The following is a 21,187-nucleotide window of genomic DNA, read 5'->3' on the forward strand; positions in this document are numbered from 1 at the left end:
CATCTGAAGGGGCTGACCTGTAAGCCAATCAGAAGACGGATTCCCCCAATCTGCTTCAGTGGTCATAATCCAGATGTCTTAGGAAATGGGAAGAAAGCAAGAAGACAATTACTTTAAATATGATCACATACGTGACTGGGCAATTCTGCTGGCCTTGAGGAATGATCTCTTGTTTCAGCATCACTCTTTACACAGGTAGTCACTACTTTCTGCTTGTTAGTTTCTTCTCCAGAGGTGTTTGGAGTAAAGCAGTGACATTTCGAGATGGATTCATACAAGATGCTCTAAATCGAATGTGTTCTTGAATTTCACTGAAATGTTAATAACTAAAGAATACAAGTTGGTATCAGGTTGGAATGCCTTGGAAACCATCATCACATATATTGTTTCAGAAGTTCAAAATTAGTCTGTTTTTAAATGAATTTATGATGGCATTTCAATGTATGTAATTGGCAAACATTTTTCTCCTGTCAAAATAAAGAGAAGCAAGAGCCATGGCCCCAAATATCTTCAACTCGGGTGGACAAGATTATAATGGCAACTTAGATGTGCTATTGAAGTCAATTCAGCAGCACACAGGGTCCACATTGCTCCCTCTTATATCAGGACCCCGAATCTGGGAATGTCTAGGACAGAGGCAGAGGGTGGCTGTTCTCCAGGTTGGCAGGGGTCAGGGTATGGGCAAAGACAGTGCCAGGCCTATGGTTACTTCCTCCTCTAGAAGAGATTATAAGAATGAAAGGACAAAACATGCTTTGAGCTCCTTCTGAGACTAGGTAAGGAGAATATAAGCTATTAAGGTAATTTATGGGCAGAAGCACTTTGAATATAAATGAAGCAACCAATGGCCCTTTTGATTGGCATTTATATCTCTTTTTATAGAGATCACATAGAGTAGTGTTATAATTCTTGACAGTTTTGATTGTAGAATATATAGGACATTAAGCTTCCTGGAAGAGCAAAGATGATTAATATTAATAATGGCCAAATAATATACAACAGACATGAGTAATAACTCTTGTATTTATTACATAGCTATTGTTTTAACTCACTGGAAAACACTATGCTTTATTGTTAGGAATGCAATGATAATAAGACACTACATTATCTAGGTCACATAAAAGAAGACATTCAAGCTTATCCTTAAATCCTATTAATTTCTTTACTCACATAATGGAAAAAACAATAGCCATTTGACTCTAGTATTTAAACTAATGTATTCAAAGTGATATGCCTGATTAAAGACAGAGATCAAAATTCAAATAACTTGGTTCAAATGTAGTCAGTCCCAGTCATTTGGAAGTGTCAAGGAGGATTGTAGCTCTCTAAAAAAATAAATAAAAGACTAGATAAATTAATGTGTATTTATCTCACAGTGATGAGCATGTTTTGTGTGTTGTCTATTTTTTTTCCCTTTCCCCTTCTATACACAGGATGCTGGTAAAGCAACGCTGGGCTCTGTCTACAAAAATACGGTTCTAATAAGAGTGTGTGTTGCTATAGGGGAAACTATTTCAATGAAAATAGTTTCATTGAAACTATTAGATTATACCTAGACTTTGAAAATTGCAAAATGTTTTAGCACCTTCATTTCCTATTTCCTCCTTTCTTCCAATGACTCTATCTATTACCATGTGAAAAAAGTAGAAGCAGAAAACAAGAAAGGATGGACATTGTGGTCCACTCAATATTAGGTTTGCTTTTGGGTCAAAATTGAGCAAATCAATAAGTAAATGTTACATATATAAGTCTCCATTTGAAAGGCACTTGCAGTGCTTTAGAGACAACTATAGGAGGGGAAATGCCTCCAAAATGGAACTTATTTATAAAAAATGTGTATTATTCTTATATGTTTAAACTTCAGTCACCTTCAAAGTGCTCTCCATTTGATGTAATACATCTACCAAGATATATTTTCCACAGCTCAGAACAGTTTTTGAAGTTGTCAATTTAAATGCCTTTTAGTGCTTCTGCTGTATCTTTATTTAATCTGTATTGTATTTTTTAAAATATTTTATTTATTTATTTTTAGAGAGGGGAAGGGATGGAGAAAGAGTGGGAGAGAAACATCAATGTGTGGTTGCCTCTGATGTGTCCCCTACTGGGGACCTGGCCCGCAACCCAGGCATGTGCCCTGACTGGGAATTGAACCAGCAACCCCCTGCTTCACAGGCCCGTGCTCAATCCACTGACCTACACCAGCCAGGGCTGTATTGTATTTTTTCCATTACCATTTAGTCCCCCTCCCCACAGCAATCACACATGTACACCATTGTTGATGTATGTAAGCCCTTTTTCCTTTTTTGCTCAATCCCACCACCCCATAAGCTTCCCCCCTTAGCTGTCATATGCCCTACATCTATGAGTTTGTCCCTACTATCCTTCTTAGTCCACTTTGTTCATTAGATTCCACATATATGTGAAATCATATGGTCTTTATCTTTTTCTGCCTGGTTTATTTCACTTAGCATAACGTTCTCCAAGTCCATCCATGCTGTCACAAAGGGTAAAATGTTCTCCTTTTTTATACCCCAGTAGTGTTCCATTGTATAAATGTCCCAGAGTTATTTTATGTACTCATCTATTGATGGACACTTGGTCTGCTTCCATATCTTGGTGACTGTAAATAACACTGCAATGAACATAGGGCTGCTTAAGTTCTTTTGAATTAGCATTTTGGGTTCCTTTCGATATATTGCCAGATGTGGGATCACTGAGTCAAAAGTCATATCCATTTTTAATTGCTTGAGGTATCTCCATACTGCTTTCCAGAGTGGTTGCACCAATCTGCATTCCCACCAACAATGCAAAAGGGTTCCCCATTCTCTACATCCTCACCAGCACTTGTTGTTTCTTGATTTATTGATGATTGCCATCTGACAGGTGTGGGATCACAACTCCTTACAATTTTAATTCATCATCTCTGATGATTAGTGATGTTGAGCATCTTTCCATGTGTCTAGTGAACATCTGTGTGTCCTCTTTAGAGAAATGTCTATTCAGGTCCTTTGCACATTTTTTAATTGGGTTGTTTGTTTTTTTGGTGTTGAGTTTTGTAAGTACTTTATAGATTTTGGGTATTAACCCCTTATCAGATGTATTGGCAAACATATTCTCCCATTCTGTGGGTTACCTTTTTATTTTGTTGATGATTTTACTTTGATATAGTCCACTTATTTATTTGTTCTTTCATTTTCCTTGCCTGGGGAAAAGTAGTTGATAAAATATTGCTATGAGCAATGTCCAAGATTTTGCTGCCTACGTTTTCTTCTATGATTTTTATGGTTTTGGGTCTAACATTCAAGTCTTTGATCCATTTTGAATTTTTCTTGTGTATTGTATAAGAAAGTGGTCTAGTTTCATTTTCCTGCATGTGTCTGTCCAATTTCCTCAATACCATTTATTGAATAAACTATTTTTAGTCCATTGTATGAGTTTGCTTCCTTTGTCAAATATTACTTGCCTATAAATGTGTAGGTTTATTTTGGGGCTTTCTATTCTGTTCCATTGATCTATGTGTCTGTTTTTATGCCACTAACCATGCTGTTTTGATTACTGTGGCCTTGTAGTATAGTTTGATATCAAGTAGCATGATTTCTCTAACTTAGTTCTTCTTTCTCAGGATTGCTGTTACTACGCAGGGCCTTTTGTGATTTCACATGAATTTTTGAAATATTTGTTCTAGTTCTGTGAAGTACGTCACTGGAATCTTGACAGGAATTGCACTGGATCTATAGATTGCTTTGGGTAGTCTGGACACTGTAATGAAGCACCATGTGTGCTACCACTTAGCTGTATCTTCTTCAATTTGTTTCTTCAATGCCTTATAATTTTCCATGTACAGATCTTTTACATGCTTGGTTAGGTTTATTCCCAGGTATTTTATTCTCTTTGAAGTCATTTTGAATGGGATTGTTTTTTTAGTTCGTTATTGGTGTATACAAATGTGACTGATTTCTAGATACTAATTATATATCCTGTTACTTTGCTGAATTCATATATCTTTTCTTCTAGTTTCTTGGTGAAATCTTTGGGATTCTCTATGTACAGTACCATGTCATCTGTGAATAAAGAGTTTTACTTCTTTTTCAATTTGGATGCCTTTTATTTCTTTATCTTCTCTGATTGCTGTGGCTAGGATTTTGGGTATTGTGTTGAATGGGAATGGTGAACTCAGACATCCCTGTCCTGTTCCTGATGTTAAGGGGAACAATTATAGTTTTTGCCCATTGAGTATGATGCTGGCAGTGGGCTTGTCATATACAGTCTATATTATGTTTAGTTATGTTCCTTCTACACCCCTTTTGCTGGGAGTTTTTATCATAAATGAGTGCTGGATTTTATCAAATGCTTTTTTATGCATCTATTGGTATGGTCATGTGTTTTTAAATTTTTCATTTGGTTTATGTGGTGAATCACATTTATTGATTTGTCAATGTTTTACCAACCTTTCATTCCCAGAATAAATCCCCCTTGATCACGGTGTGTGATCTTTTTGATGCATTGCTGTGTTTGGTTTGCTAATGTTTTGTTGAGGATTTTAGCATCTATGTTTATCAGGATATTGGCCTATAATTTCATTTTTGTAATATCTATCTGGTTTTGGAATGAAGATAACTCTGGCCTTATCTAATAACTTTGGGAGCCTTCCCTCCTCTTGAATTTTATGAAATAGTTTGAGGAAAGGTGTTCTTCTCAGAATGTTTGGTAATTTTTATCTGTGAAGCCATTGGGTCCAGGGCTTTTGTTTGTTGGCAGTTTTTTGAGTTCTGCTTCAATTTCACTAGGTGTAATCTGTTTATTCAGAGTATCTGATTCTTTCTGATTTAGTTTAGGAAGATTGTATGTTTCTAGGAATTGATCCACTTCATCCAGGTTGTCCAGTTTATTGGCATATAGTTGCTCATAATATTTTCTTAATAATCCTTTTATTTCTTTGGTGTCAGTTGTTATTTTCCTACTTTCATTTCTATATTTGTTTATTTGGGTCCTTTCTCTATTTTTTCTTGATGAACCTGGTTAAAGGTTTGCCAATCTTGTTTATCTTAAAAAAAAAACAGTTCTTGTATTCATTGAACTTTTGTATCATTTTTAAGACTATTTCATTTATTTCTGCTCTGATTTTTATTATTTCCTTTTTTGTACTCACTTTGGGCTTTATTTATTGTTCTTTTTCAAGTTCCTTTACCTGTGAAGTTAGATTGTTTATTTGAGCTTTTTCTTGGTTTGTTTGTTTGTTTGTTTTGAGATAGGCCTGTAACACTATGCATTGCCCTCTTAGGGTTGCTTTCCCCGTGTCTCACAGATTTTAGATTATTTTGTCCTCATTTTCATTTATTTCAAGGTGACCTTTGATTTCTTCCTTGATCTCATTGTTGATGCATTCATTGTTTAATAATATGTTATTTAGCTTCTATGACTGCGTGTTTTTTTAGTGTTCTTGTGATTGATTTCTAGTTTCATAGATTTGTGGTCACAGAAGATGCTTGATATAATTTCAATCTTCTTAAACTTACTGAGACTTTTTTGTGTGTGTCCCCACTTGTGGTCTACTCTGGAAAACAATCCATGTGCATTTGAAAAGTATGTATATTCTGCTACTTTGGAGTGAAGTGCTCTGAAGATATCAACTAAAGATATCAACTAAATGCTCTGAAGATATCACTGCTATCTCCTTGTTTTTCTGCCTGAATGATCTACCCATTGAAGTTAATGAGATATTAAAATCCTCAACTATTACTGTTTCTGTCAGTCTCTCCTTTTATGTTCATCAAGATTTGCTTTAGATATTTAGTTGCTCCTATGTTGGGTGTGTAAATGTTTTGTTGGATCAATCCTCTTGGAATGTTGGAACAATCCTCTTGTTGGATTGTTCCTTTTATTGTTATATATGTAGAGTTTTTGTTTTTGTTTTGGTCTTACTATAGCCCTAGTTTTAAAGCTTATTTTGTCAAATATAAGTACTGCTATCCTAGCTTTTTTTCTTTGGCATTTGCATGGGATATCTTTTTCCATCCTGTTACTTTTAGTCTGTGTGTATCTTTTGATCTGACATAGATCTCTTGGAGGCAGCATATATAATAGGTCTTGTTTTCTCATCTGTTCAAGTACTCTATGTCTTGTGATTAGAGCATTTAAGCCATTTACATTTATGGTGATTATTGATAGGTATGTATTTAATTCTATTTTTGTTAGGCTATTTTTCTTTTTTCTCGTTCTCTGCTTATTCTTCTTCTTAAATCAAGCCCTTTAACATTTGTTGCAGTACTAGTTTTGTGTTAACAAACTCCTTTAGCTTTTTCTTGTCTGAGAAGCTCCTTATTTCTTCCTTGATTTTAAATGATAGCCTTGCTGGGTGGAGCAGCCTTGATTATAGGTCCTTGCTTTTTATAACCTTGAATATTTCATGCTACTCCCTTCTGGCCTGGAATGTTTCTGTTGGGAAATCAGATGACAGTCTAATTGGTGCTCCCTTGTATGGAACTATTTGCTTTTCTCTTGTGGCTTTTAGGATTCTCTCCTTGTCTTTAAGCCTTGCCATTTTGATTATGAGGTGTCTTGGTGTAGGCCTCTTTGTGTCTTGTTTGAAACTCTCTGAGCTTCCTGGACTTGTGTGTCTTTTTTCTTCACAGATTAGGGAAGTTTCTGATCATTATTTCTTCAAATAGGTTCTTGATCCCTTGCTTACTCTCTTCTCTTTCTGGTATTCCCATGATGTAGATATTGTTTTGCTTCATGTTCTCCAAACTGATTCTTAAGCACACCTCATTCTTTTAAATTCTATTTTTTCATTTTGCTCTTCTGCCTGGGTATTTTTTTCTATCTTGTCTTCCAAATCACTGGTTCAATCCTCTGCTTCATCTAACCTACTGTGAATTCCTCCCAGGGTACTTTTTCATTCAGATATTGCATTCTTTATTTCAGACTGGTACTTTTTTATGGTTTCTATATCTTTTTTCATGCTGTTGAATATCCTTATAATCATTACTGTAAACTCTCTATCTGGTAACTTGCTTGCCTCCATTTCATCTAGTTTTTCTTCTAAAGAATTCTCTCCTTTTATTTGGGGTCTGCTTCTCATTTTGGCTGCTTCTTTGTATTTTATTCCTTAATACTAAACTAATCAGTTGTGATGATAATCGATCTGTAATCAGTAGCCCAACTTAAGCTCCACAGGATGGGGTAGAGTACCTCCTGTGGGCAAGGCTATTGCCTCCTCCCAGGCTGATGCCACTTGGAACCTCCTTGCCTGAGAGACGGCTTCTGCAGTGTGGGGAATGACTCCGCACAGGGATCCTGGTGGCTATTTTTCAGTTCTCTCCCCACAGCTACCAACCCCAACCTTTTCTTTGCCAGAGCCCGGGGTAAGTGTCAGCAAATGAAATTTTGTATATTGTCCCTTTAAGAGGCTCTCTGAGTCTCCTGCCATCTCTTCCTGGCAGACAGAAACTCTGCTGCTTTTCACAGCTGGATGTTACCTGGGTTCCTTTCTGGCACTGGTGCTATAGGCTGGGGAGCCCATCTTGGGGTTTAGAACACACACTTCTCATGGGGAACCCACTTGCCACTGAAATATCCCTCTGGCACTTCAGCTGCCACCTCTGGGGGCCCGGCCAGCCCCTTGTGCCACCTCTGCACTTTGTACCAGTCTTGTTGTGGTGAAGTGGGTTTTTCGGTCTGTCCTTGGTTATGAGGTTTCTTTCTACTTAGTTGGTTATTCAGGATAATTTCTCTATAATTTAGTTGTAATTCTAGCTCGGTCCTGGAAGGAGGTTAGTGTAGCTTCTACTTACTCCTCTGCCACCTTGGATCTATACTATTTACTATTTGTTTAGAAAAACTTAATTCTTATGAAGTCCTTGTGACAGAAAAACCTTACACTCACTTCCTGGCAGTGTTTCACCTCCTTTCCACCTAGTTGCTCATCTCTCCTTCCATCTGGCCCTTCACTTCAGATTCAAAAGCCAAAATTTTGCCTCTGCTATTTTTCATTTTATCTCTTCCACACAGGCAAAATGTTTTCCTTTGAGGAGTTTTTTTCATCCAGGGAAACAAAAAAGTTATTTTGGGCAAGATCAGTTGAACAGGGAGGGTGGGACACAGGGGTCATGATGTTTTTGGTTAAAAACTGCTGAACACTTAGTGCAGAGTGGGCAGGTGTACTTGCAAATCACTCATCGTGAAATGGGAAAATGCGTTAAAAGACTCCTCAAAAAAATGCACTGAAGCCAATTGCAGCCTCTCACAACAACACCAGCTGGTACACAGATACAGGTGGGTTCCTAGAACACTCACCTAGTGAAGGAAGCCTGTACCACAAGGGCCCCCCCAGATGATAATTTTGTGTTTTGGGGGTCCCCCCTCCTAACAAGGGAAAAATGAAAAGGCAGTGGAAAAAAGTAAAAAGTTGTCTCATATGTGGAAATTGTGATTCCCCAAAATAAATAAATGACCAATACATCGAATTCTGCAAAGTCTTAGTCACTTATTAGAGAGTTAAACTGGATTTGAATTTTTTTTTAAATTGAAGAAAAATAAACATGAATAGCTACACAGTTTACATAAGCATGACTACTTTTCTCAGAAAAAAACACCTGTTTCAGTTTCTAAGATTGGAGAGAAGGTTTTGTTTTTATTTTACTTTTTGTTATCTGTCTTGTCTTTATCCTCCTGTGGGCTTTAACATAAGATTCTGATGATAGAGACAGAAATAAATGCTCCCAGCCTATTCCCTTTTGCAAGTTGCTATGGTTTAGAACGCCCCCACTCATATTATCAGGCCCCACTGCACCATTCACCTCTGATGCTGAACACCTTACTTTTAGTGATGCACCCATTAGCCTTTGCTGCATCTGCTGGCTATTATAAAACATTGTGGGTCACACCAAATGATTCTTTATTGACTCACAATTGGTAATTTGGACAGGACTAGACTGGGCCATTTGTCAGCTTGCCTTACCTAAGGTCACTCTTGTAGCAGCTGCACATGGCAGCTCAGCTGGAACTGGGTGGATAAGAATGACCTCACTCACATGTCTGGGGTCAGTGGGCTGAAGGCTGGGGTGCTTTGTTTTTCTTCTACTTAACCTGTGCAACAGGTTAGCTTGGGCTCATTCAAATTGCTACCTCATAGCTCCAAATTCAGCAGAAAAGAGCAAGTATCAACATGTGAGCACTTTTCAAGCATCTTTTTGTATTACATTTGTTTATGTCCACTGGCCAAAGCAAGTCGTACAGCCAAGCCCAGAGTCAAAGGGTGGAGAATTAGACTTTACTGTGAAAGGCAAGAACTACGATGAATCTGGGTCTTTTTTTCCCTTTTTTTTTTTTGCATTCTCCTGCCAGTTCAATATTACTGCTACTGCTAGAGAGAACACTTTCCCCTTGTTTACACTGTAGCTTAAAGAAAAGAACTATATCTTCCATTCCTTGTATAAAATCTTCTGTTGTATAGTGAGGCCAATTGTGGGGCCTTCTGAAATGCTATTTCAGAAAGAGAGGATATATCTCTCTAGCCAATGTGGCAGGAAATGAGAAACATTACGATCTAAGAAGTGTGGGGAAAATAAGTAGAAATGTGTAGGAATGATGCAGATGGAAATTGTGTGCATGAATGAATGCATGGGCATGTATACATGTAAGATGAGAGATGAATAAACTTGTATTTTGGTGTTAATAAGATTATTTGGGGGGCTGAGGAAAGGTGAATTATGGGACCATTTTAGACATTTACAAATCCTTTATTCCAAGTCCACACCAGGACTTGTGGTAGGATAAGAGAGCCAAAAACATTATTATAAAGCGTTCTTTCTCTGTCAGGACCTTTCAAGGTGCCTTCTTTTATTTCCGGCAGTCCCCTGGAGGTGCCTCAAGCATTCTCACAATACAGTCGTTTCAGCTTCCATGTGGTGTCTACCATTTTCCTTGCTTCAGTTCCCTGCAGGGATGTCAGCTGCCAAGGCTGCTGTGCTGGCAAATGCCTTTGAAGATTCTGGGGGTACTCAGGTGCTGATGTAGGCTTTGTCTCCACTAGTGGTGAAAGTGCTAGCGCCAGCATTGTTGGGTCTGCAGGTGGCACTTTTTGTTCTTATAGTCTTATAAAGTTTTTCCTGCAATAGCCACCTATAGATTTTGTGGGCTTCTGTGTTTGATTCCTTGACTCAATTGGATAAGTTCTCCTGCAGTGGATTTTTAGTTTATTATGCAAATAGACCTGCTTCCCAGTTCTTTGTATAAACCTTGTATCAACTCCTATGGCTATAAAATGCTGTGCAACGAACAACTACCAGTCTGAGGGTCACCTGAGTGGCTGTAGCTTATGAATGTGTCTGTGGTCAGTTGTGGGAAGTCGGGTGGCTTTGTTGATCTTGGCTATGCTATCTGACAAGTCTGACTGGCTTAGGGGGAAACATGTGGCTCCATTCCTTGTCACCTCCCATCCTCCAGCAGTCTGGTCTAGATTTGTTCTCACGGCAGTGGCAGGGTTCTAAGAGAGAAAGCAAGTGCTCAAAGCTTCTTGAGACCCAGGCTCAGAATCTCTACAATATCACTTCCACTATTCAAAGCAAGCCACCAGGCCAGCCAGATTCAAGGGGTGTAGAAACAGACCCTCTCCTTTACTGGGAGGACCTGCAAAATCACATCACAAGGAACATGGATACGAGAAGGGCGAGAATTGGAGCCATCTTGCAGCCAATCTAACTACCACATACCCAAACACCTCTGAGTCCCAGAGTGAGCACAGGTTGGCAACCTAGACGAGGTTAAATAAATTTTAGAATGATTAATTTGGCAATCATTCTAAAAATTTGGAATATAAATTGACTTGGGTAATGGTCTGAGAGGTTGGTATAACCAGCAAAATGGCTTTTGCCTTAAAAAGTAATAAACCAGAAGGTTCTAGAACATGTATGATTGATTTGTAGTAAATGCTTGAAGTGGAGTGTTGAGCCTAGTAATGTGGCCACTTTCCTGGCTGAGCTGAACACAGAGCCTTGATGGATTGGCCATATTCACCATTGTCACTGAAGGGAGGAGTGACAGCACAGTGCCAGATATTTGTCATCTGTGTCCTATCAAGGGCAACTAGCAGTGAAGTTAAAGAATTTTTGAAATTAATTAGGAGGAACAATGTATAAAGTGTTGGTGATCAGATGAAAATAAAGGAGCCCTGGCTGGTGTAGCTCAGTGGATTGAGTATGGACCTGTGAACCAAAGGGTTACTGGTTCAATTCCCAGTCAAGCCACATGCTTGGGTTGTGGGCTAGGTCCCCAGTAGGGGGTATATGAGAGACAACCACACATTGATGTTTCTCTCCCTATCTCCCCTTACCCTCTCCATAAAAAATAAATAAATAAAATATTCAAAAAATAAAGAATAATTATTTTTTCTAGAGTAATCCTAGGACTTGGATTTAATAAATAGATAAATGATAACATCATTTTATAATTCTCTACTATGTAAAGACTAAATCTAGGTCTGTATTATATGTCAGTCTTGTTTTATATTGTATGAAGAGCACTTTCTTTTTCCTGTTTTCTATTGGTGCATATCAAACCATCCAAAAGCTTAGAAGCTGTGATGGTTAATTTTACATGTCAACCTAACTGGGTCATGGGTTGCCCAGATATTTGGTCAAACATTATTCTGGTGTTTTGATGAGGGTGTTTTGGATGAGATTAACGTATTTATTGGTAGAGTGAGTGATGTAAATTACCCTCCCTAATGTGGGTGGGCCTCATCCAATCAACTGAAAGCCTGAATGGAACAAAAAGGTTTACTCTCCCCCAGAGTCAGAGGGAATTCCTTCTGCCTGACCACCTTTAAACCAGGGCATCCAATTTTTCTTGCCTTCAGACTCAAACTGAAACATCATCTCTTTGTCGGTCATAAGCTTCCTGGTCTTCAGACTAGAACCACTTTATCTGTTCACCGTTGGCTCTAATGGGTCTCCAGTTTATTTACTCACCTTGTGGTTCTTGGGACTTGTCAGCCTCCATGATTATATTCACCAATTTCTTTAAATAAATAAGTAAATACATAAATACATAAATAAATAAATTCTAAATGTATCTGTAGACACACATACATTCTGTTTAGTGGCTCTGTTTCTTTGGAGAATTCTGGCTAATAGAGAAACTTAAAACAACCATTTTACTTCTCAGAATTCTGCGGGTCAGACATTTGGACAGGGTGGGGTGGGGATGCTCATGACACCTTGAGGCCTCAGTGCTCTTCCGTCTGGCCTCTCCCTCTCAGTGTGTTCTCGTCACACAGAGGTCACTCTGAGCTTCTTAGGCATTTTGAAGATGACCACAGGAGTGAGCTTTCCCCGAGGATAAGCACTCCTTAAGCCTGTTTCCATCATGTTTGATAATGTCTGGCCAAAGCAAATCTAATAACCAGGCTCAGAGTCAGTGTGTGGAGTGACTACATGAGGATATGCATGCTTAGAGAGTAGTTCATTGCTGCCACCATAGTTAAAGTTTGTCACATTGTGGGGGGAGGGTTGGTGTTCTATTTGGGGCATACTGACTCTGATATATCTATGTGATATCAAAGTAGGAAGAGTCAGGTGACAATATGGATCTGAGGCTAAGTACAAGTGATTTAGTTGGATAGATACATTTGGAAATCATGACTACATGGGGTAATATGAGAGTATTTTACAATCAGTACAACATGGTTAGCAACTAACTGAGACAGATACTGCTTATAGCCTCAAAGCAGAGTCCCAGGGGTCCCTTGTTATGTGGCCTTTCCCCTTTAGTCATGGATTATTGGGAGGTGTCAGGAGTCCTGAGAAAAGAGGTAGGACAGTCAAGGAAATGAGAGGGCACTGGTGGGGGAAAGGCAATGGGCACCAACTATTTACCAATTGGTAGGAAATGTTGCAACATTTTTACAAGTGGTCTGAGTATCAGCTCTGTATACAGGCAATAGCGGAAGCCATTGGCAGTTTGTTAACATACTGGGACAGGGCGTTCGGTTAAACTGTGTGCTATAGCCAATATTCAACCAGTTTGGGCCTACACAAAGCAAAATTTTGTATGCTTCAACCTAATTGACAATGCGACAAAAGTAGGTCTAGAATAGGTACCACAGTTTACTTAACAGGCAGATGAACAGGAAGAGTCCCCAAAGGAAATGGAAGGGAATGACTCTGTGGAAGGTAAAGGGGAAGCACACAAGAGAGAGGGAATGGGAACCGGTTTTGAATACCGTACAGTAGTGTTTAGATATGATGAGGACTCAATGTCTTTTGTATTTGGCAACTAGAAGGCCTTGTGTAGTCCATTTCCAAAAAATGGTCACATCGAAAGTCATGTGACAGAGGTCTTATGAATCACCTGGGAAGTGAGAACTTGACAAGGATGAATTTAGAATAATATTCCCAGAAACTTTACTGATAGTGAGAGGAAAAAGGGTAACTGAGTGGAAAGTAGAATTAGGAGAAATTATATTTTTAGATGAAAACTATTTGCCCGAAATTATATGAGGAATGGAAAGATCTTTCAACTTACTGTCGTAAGATCATGGGTTACAAAGGTAAGAGTAGGAAGAGTGAAGTCCTGGGGTCCAGAGCCTAGGGTGCTGGCTCTAGTGCTTCCACTCCCGAGGGCCACTTTGGCCACTTGATAGTACATCCTTCTTGTAAAAAGTAGTTCTCCTCTTGATTGCTTGGCAGGGCACCCCCGGGGAGCTTCTGAAAGTCTCCATGCTCAGGTCTCACCCTAGACTGATGATATCAGAATCTCTGGGAAGCACCCAGGCTTCAGGATTTTTTTTAAAGCTCCTAGCTTATTCCAGGTGTGTTCAAGATTGAGAAACACTGCTTTAGAGTGTCAGTTGTTTGTTTTCTATTGCCTCAGCTTTGGTGCCGTAGCCAAAATACTGAAACAACAGATAAAGTCCCACTCAAGAGTCACAGCTATCAGTATAGGCTGCACCCCACAACAATGGTGGCTGTTGCAGACCTTTTCTCAGGGCAGTGATTCTCTGCCCTGGCCCTGAATTAGAATCTTCTGGGCACTTACAACATACTGATGTCTTGGCCACACCCCAGAGACTTAGATGTAATTGGTCTGAGATGGTGTTAGGCGTTGAATTGTGTCTCCCCAAAAAGTAATGTTGAAGTCCTAACCCCAAGTACTTCAGAATATGACTTTATGGGGAAATAGTATCTTTAAAGAGGTAATCAAGTTAAACCGACGTCCTTAGGGTGGACCCTAATATGACTACTGTTTTTATACAAAGGAGCAATTCAAATACATACAAGACATGTACAGAGGAAAGGTTATGGGGAGAGACAGAGAGGGACAGCGTGTTAAGATTGGATTGAAGCTGAGCTGCCATGAAGAATGGCTCAGTCTACTGAAAGCTGGGAGAGGTAAGAAGGGATCCTTCTGTGCCGGTCCCAGAGGGAGCATGGCTGACATCTAGCCTTTGAAATTATGGTCTCTGGAACTATGAGAAGATATTTTTGTTTTGTTCTAAGCCACCCAGTTTGTGGTATTTTATTGCAACAGGCCTAGGACATTAATACAAATGGGTTTGGATCTAGGTAGTTTTAAAAGTGGCTCAGGTGATTCTAATGTGCCAGGACTGACTTTCACAACTATCCAGGGAAAGAAGTGTATAGCAGGAATAACCTGAGTAGAGAATTATGTCAAAATCAGTTTAGAAGCCATGCAAAAATAACTACGGTAGGTATATTTAAATATTAGTAACATGCCAAGTAATTTTGATGCCTGGTTATCTCCTTTCTCCTCCTGGGCTTCACAGTGTAGCAGAGGCACTCGCCATCCTGCTCCTCTGCAATGTCTTGCCCGGATGCTCATTTTTAGTACCATTTCTCCCCTTGAGCGATGAGCTCCTACATTTCCACTTTGTGTGTGCTTTACAGGTCTTCTCATGGTGGATCCTTTAGTTTGTGTGCCTGAGGGCACTGTCTTGCACCTATCCCTCTTGGACTTTGTCCTGTTCATTTATAATGTAACACTTCTGCAATTTGTCAGAGTTACTTAGAATTCTGATCCTGCAGTCCAAAATTCTAATTCCCATTACTCGAGGAGAGTCCCCAGGACAATTGAATTAAGTGTTATATGAACTCCAGGAGGAATCAATTTGGAGAGGATCTGATAATGGGAGGTTTATTATATTATGCATTGCATTAAACTGTAAAGATGTGTGAAAGATAAATGGTCAGTGCATGAATTATACAAAGAGGTCCCGAAATGAGACTGTGATATCAGTCCTTGAACAGGCAGAGTGTGAGATGTAAAATCTTGTCACTGTCACTGTCCCTTGAAGTGTGATCCATAGACCAGCAGCACTGACAACACCTGGGAGCGTATCAGAAGCGCAACACCTCACACTCCATCCCACTGAATCTGAATCTGCATTTTTACAGCATTTCCAGGGAAGCACATGCATATTAAACGTCGAGTCAGTGAAATGGTTTGTAGAAATGATTCTGGCCTTGAAGAGCTCAGCAAGTAGGATGGTTGAGGAAGCAAGATGTACATTTTGTAGATCAGTGCTTCTCAAAGTGTAGTCTGGAGAACCATCTGTACTTGAGTGACCTTCAATGCTTGGTAAAAAAAAGATTATATTTGGCCTCTTCACAGCCTGTTTAATTTGAATCTTTGCAAGTGGGACTTAGAAATCTACTATTTGGTAAGTTCCCAAGGTGAGTTTGATGCACATTGAAGTTAGAGAGTATTTGCTCCAGAACTATGGAAATTAATTTTATTTCAACACACCTGAGGAATATGCTACTTTTCCACTAGTTTTACTGACAGTGTTCTGCAGGTGGCAGCTGCACTCCCCTAGACATGTGTCATCCATGATAGATAGCATGGATATCCCATGGGAGCTTGGTGGAAATGCAGAATTTAAGTATCTACTATTATGGGCTGAATTGTGTCCCTCAAATTTCTTCGTTGAAGTTTAACCTTACATTCTAGCACCTCAGAATGTAAATGTATTTTAAAACAAGAAACTTGAAGAAGTTATTAAGTTAAAATGAGATCTTCAGGGTGGGCCCTAATCCAATATGACTGGTATCCTTACAGGAAGAGGAAATTGGACATGACATGTGTGTGCAGAATAAAGACAGGAGAAGATGGGCATCTACAAGTCAAGGAGAGAGACTGCTGAAGAAACCAATCCTGCCAACACCTTGATTTTGAACTTTGAGTCTCTAGAATTGTGAGAAAATAAACTTGTTGGCTAAGCCACCCAGTTTGTAATGGCAATACCCTAGCAGACTAATAGGCCTGCTAGAGTAGAATCTGCTTTTTTAACAAGAGCCATAGGTTTTTCTTTTTTTTTTTTTAGGATTTTATTTATTTATCTTTAGAGAGAAAGGGATGGAGAGAAGGAGAAAAATATCAATGTATGGTGTGGTTCGTGTGGTTCGCAGGCCCATGCTCAATCCACTGAGCTACACCAGCCAGGGCAGCCATAGGTTTTTCATCTGATTCATGGGTTTGAGAAGCACTAGTCTAGGGCAGTAGTTCTCAACCTTCAAAGTGCCTCAGAGTTAACCTGAGAGCTTGTTAAAATACAGATTTCAGGCCCTACCCCAAGGATTCTAATTCAGTAGACCTGGAGTGAGGCCAGAAAAACCTACATTCCTAACAAGCTCCCAGGAGATGCCACTGTCTTTGGTATGTGAACCACACTTGAGTGTTTAGAACCAGCACCATCAACCTTAGCTGAACATTATTAGAAAAGCAAAGTTAGAGTCCCCAACCTAGACTTACTACACGACCATGTTCTCTTACCCTGTAGAGAGTCAGGGGCTTGGCCTAGTAAGATAATTCTGAAGCTGAAGTTTGAAAGCTAGTGGGAAGCAAAAGCCGTGCAAAGAGGCCATGAGTACATATTTTCCCTCTGCAGCAGGGAATCTGTGAATGCGGAGGGCTGACTTAAGATAGAATACATGTACCCTGGCGGGTGTAGCTCAGTGATTGAGCACGGGCCTGTGAACCAGAGGATTGCAGTTCGATTTCCAGTCAGGGCACATGCTTGGGTTGCAGGCCAGTTCCCGGCAGGGAACACATGATACATTGTGTGCCCCTGGCAGAGGCAACCATACATTGATATTTCTCTTCCTCTCTCCTTCCCTTCCCTCTAAAGATAAATAAATAAAATTTTAAAAAAGATAGAATACATATATACAGGGGTGGGCAAAAGGAGGTTTATGGTTGTAAGTACAAGAAACACAGAATTTATTCTTTCTTGAATATTGTTTCTCAATTATTGCATTATTGTCATTCAAATGACTGTAAAGAGATCTCAGGACATCTTCAGACCAATAGTTGGTAGCTCCAACTACAGACTAAATACCTTAAATTATTTCTTAATGAGACAGACATAAGTCAGACAAAGATATTTATTTATTGAGTAGCCTCTATTTAGTTTATATCACTAACCATTAATAGATACACTCATTTAGTACTTAATACATATTTTTGAATTTCACTACATCTTCCTGGCTCACATGAGGCTTCTAAGTTTAGTCAACACCTTCCCATCAAAGTTCCTTTGACCAATTCATAGATTGCTCTCACTTGCTGTGTCCTGACACATGTGGCTTTATAAGCACACATATGAGCATTTATTTAACCATCAGCAATGAAAAAAATTCAACAATGGCAGAAAAACAAAAAAAATGGCATGTGTATTTAAAATACCCTTTAGACATGTGCTCATTGCTGAGAAACTGCTTTGCTCAAAAATAAACCCAGCCTGATTTTTTTTCTAGTTACAAAATAATTAATCTCTGAGTCAGCTTTTAATCTTATGTTAATGAGACCCCCTACAGTTTTGGCTTATACCTTCAAATTACAGATTGATCTATAATTAATAAGGCTTATAATGGCAGTACCTGAGACAAAGGCATTATTGGGCAGCTGGGAAGAGAGAGCTGAGAAGTGTGGAAAGGGCACTTACAATTGCATTCTTACCACATACCAAGTTGGCTCCTGGTGACAGAAGCAGGTGTCTCTGGGTAGCGAGTCTGCTGGCTGGAGCTCATCTAGCAAGGAAAGCCACTAAACCACCTCTCTGAGGACTGAGGAGGGACTGTCCATGCTGCCCCCAGTATGTGCATCAGCAAGAGCACTCCTGCTTGGCCCCTGCATGAAGGTTTAACCCGGGCTTGAAAAACTCGCTTTGAATTGACTTTAAGCTCTAAAAAAAAGCATTAGGTAAAGGAATCATTTTTTGTTCTTTTCCAGCCATTTTTGGAGCTGTGTGGCTACACTACATGATAGTTATATAGCCTCAAAAATCCCAGTGATTGGAGGAAAGGAGCAGTTGCTGATTAATTAAAATTTAATTTTCTATTCTACTATAACTGCAGCAGTAGAGGGGGAAAAAGTAAGTCATTATTTCAAAAATGAAAATGATCTCTGGACTGTTTGGGCTTATTATGAGCTCTGTGTTACAATTTGTTTTAAACTGAATCAGTAGAATAAACATGGAATGAGCTCTGGGAAATCAATTATTTTTAAGGGATCTTGATGAAAGCCTGTATCGTTTTGTTTAAAATTTTGGAGGCTCTGCCTGGAAAGGCTTAATAAAGACAAAGGAGTTCAGGTTTTGTGGTAGAACTGGGACAATCCTATGGGTCAGCCTGTGTGTGGTTTTATAACCATGATTTCTAGCCCTTTTTAGAGCACAGCAGTGGATCCCTTGTTAGCTTGCAACAACTCATTTCAACTCATTTCAAATTTCTACTCTCAGAATAATACTGGAGAGTTGGGATGGCTACATTGAAACGTACAGGAAAGCATTAGAGAGTCTGGCTGCTTTAGCTCTGTCTCCTGATTCGGTTCTGAGCATGTGGAACGGGCGTGAAGGACGTCAGTGTGACAGGTGGCGACTGGGCACCCTGCGATCAGAGCTGGCTCTCCCATTGTAATTACCTGGCTCACTGGTTCTAATGGGAAGGGAGGGTTGATTTTACCTCTTGGCTTTCCACTGAGTCCTCCTGTAATCTACAAATCTTTGTAACCTCTAATTGTGAGGAGGGGGTAGGGGAGTGGTCAGTGGGAGACACCTGGGGAATTTAAACTTTGCATTTTTTGCCCTGGCTGGTGTGGCTCAGTTTGCTGAAGTGTTGTTCTGTAAGCCAAAATGTTTCAGGTTCTATCTGTGGTCACAGCACATACTTAGGTTACAGGTTTGATCACCTTTTGGATCCCCCCTATGGAGGCAACCGATCAATGTTTCCCTCTCACATAGATGTTTCTCTTTCCTCCTGCCTCCCTTCCTCTCTGTCTAAAAAGCAATGCAAAAAAATAGAATTTGCACTTTTTAACTGTCCCATTTAAGTTTAAGTGCAATATAATGCTAAGTGTAAAAGAAGTAGGTTGCACGTTGTGTATGTTTGTTTACATTTATAGAAAATTTATATTAATAGCAGATATATATATTTATGTTGATATCTGTGTATATATGTATGTACTTTATGTAAATGTATAATTTATATATAATAGATGCATATACTTATATAGATGTTATATATGTATACTATGTATGCTTATGAATATTTATATTATAAACTATTTTATATGCACATATTACATATATGAATATCATACAAATATAGTGTTTGTATACATGCATGTATCCATATATGATAAGTGTTTCTGCATATTTACATTTTTATATGTAGCACATTTACATATGTATATATGCGTATATTTGTATTTACAAAATTATTTCTAATATATATAGCAGCATATATGTATATGTATCTAGATAGGATATAGAATATGCTCCAAAATATCAAATGGATCAAGTGGTTATACAGGAAAGTAGGACTGTGACAATTTTTATTTTCTTTGTGTCTTCCTATATTCTCTTAATATTCTATCAACGTATATCACAGCATATTTTAAGTGAAGTAAGCCAGGCAGTGAGGGACAAATACCATATGCTCTCACCTTTAACTGGAATGTAATTAACAAAAGACAAAAGCAAACAAAATATAACCAGAATCGTTGAAATTAAGAACAATATAACAATAGCCAGAGGGGAGAGGGGAGGGGACAGTGGGGCGAAGGTTTTAGGGCACTACTATAAAAGACATACGGACAAAACCAAGGGGGAGGGTGGAAGCAAGGGAGGGAGGTGGGTTTGGAGGGGATGGGGAGAAAATACAGACAACTGTAACTGAACAACAATAAAAGAATTAAAAAGAATATCCTATGAATATAAAGTATTTCTCTTGCAACCGTAGAAAAGTCATTAAAAGGAAAAGAGAGGGGCTTTCCTGCAGGCCCTGCACACCCTCAGAACAGTTCTTTTCCTGCTGTGGTGAGTGAGTTCCTGGTTCCCTTGATCACAGCCCTGTTCTACATCTCAGATTGTCATCTGTGTCCTCTGGGACCAAATAGCATAGTCTGCAGGCTACATGGGTTTAGAGGGCTGTCCCATGGTTCCCTCTCCTTGTTTCCTTCCGTTGGCATGCATGACCTCACTTACCCAATAGGATCACAAAGAATCACCAGGATCCCTTAAGTGTTCCTGTTCTTGGTGTTCACTGGCGCTCATATGATGTATCACATACATCTCCCTTCCCTCTAGTTTTCATGGCAGACGAGGAAGTGAAGCTGTATCTAATATATAGATGTTACACAAGTTCCAGACCAGTATTCTCACGTGTACAAGAACTGAAAGGGCTTATTAAAACACAGGTCCCTGGGCCTCCTCCTTCCCCCAAGATTCTGATTCTGTGGGGCTGACTTGGGCCCAAGGAACTGCACTTCTAACAAGGTTCCAGGCAATGCCCAGGGTGCTGGTCCTTGGATCATTCTTTGAAGCACCAGGTTGAATAGATCTCAAAATATGGAGCCCACTTCAGCAGCATCAGAAACAGCAATGACTTTGTTAGAATTGCAGAATGTCAGATTTCATACCAGAGATGTTGAGTCAGGATTTTTTTCTCTTTTTCAAAATGTTTTATCCTTATATGAGGACATGTTTTCATTGCCTTTTTAAAGAGAGAGAGCAAGGGAGCAAGTGAGGGGGGGAGAAACATCATTCTGAGAGAAGCGTCAGTTGGTTGCCTGCCGCACATGCTGGGAGCGGGGATTGAACTTGCAACCTGTGTATGTGCCCTGGTCCAGAATCCAACAGCAATATTTTGTTTATAGGATGGCACTCCAA

At 39.3% G+C, this 21,187-nt stretch overlaps 1 pseudogene; it reads left to right on the forward strand.

The window, feature by feature from the left end:
- The window catches only part of LOC118997086 (RNA-binding E3 ubiquitin-protein ligase MEX3C-like), a 116,768-nt pseudogene that overhangs the window by 93,264 nt on the left and 2,317 nt on the right, over window positions 1–21,187 (forward strand).

The sequence above is a fragment of the Sturnira hondurensis genome, unplaced genomic scaffold (genome assembly GCF_014824575.4).
Source record: "Sturnira hondurensis isolate 20B ecotype Veracruz unplaced genomic scaffold, ASM1482457v3 Scaffold0012467, whole genome shotgun sequence".
NCBI classification, from domain to species: Eukaryota; Metazoa; Chordata; class Mammalia; order Chiroptera; family Phyllostomidae; genus Sturnira; species Sturnira hondurensis.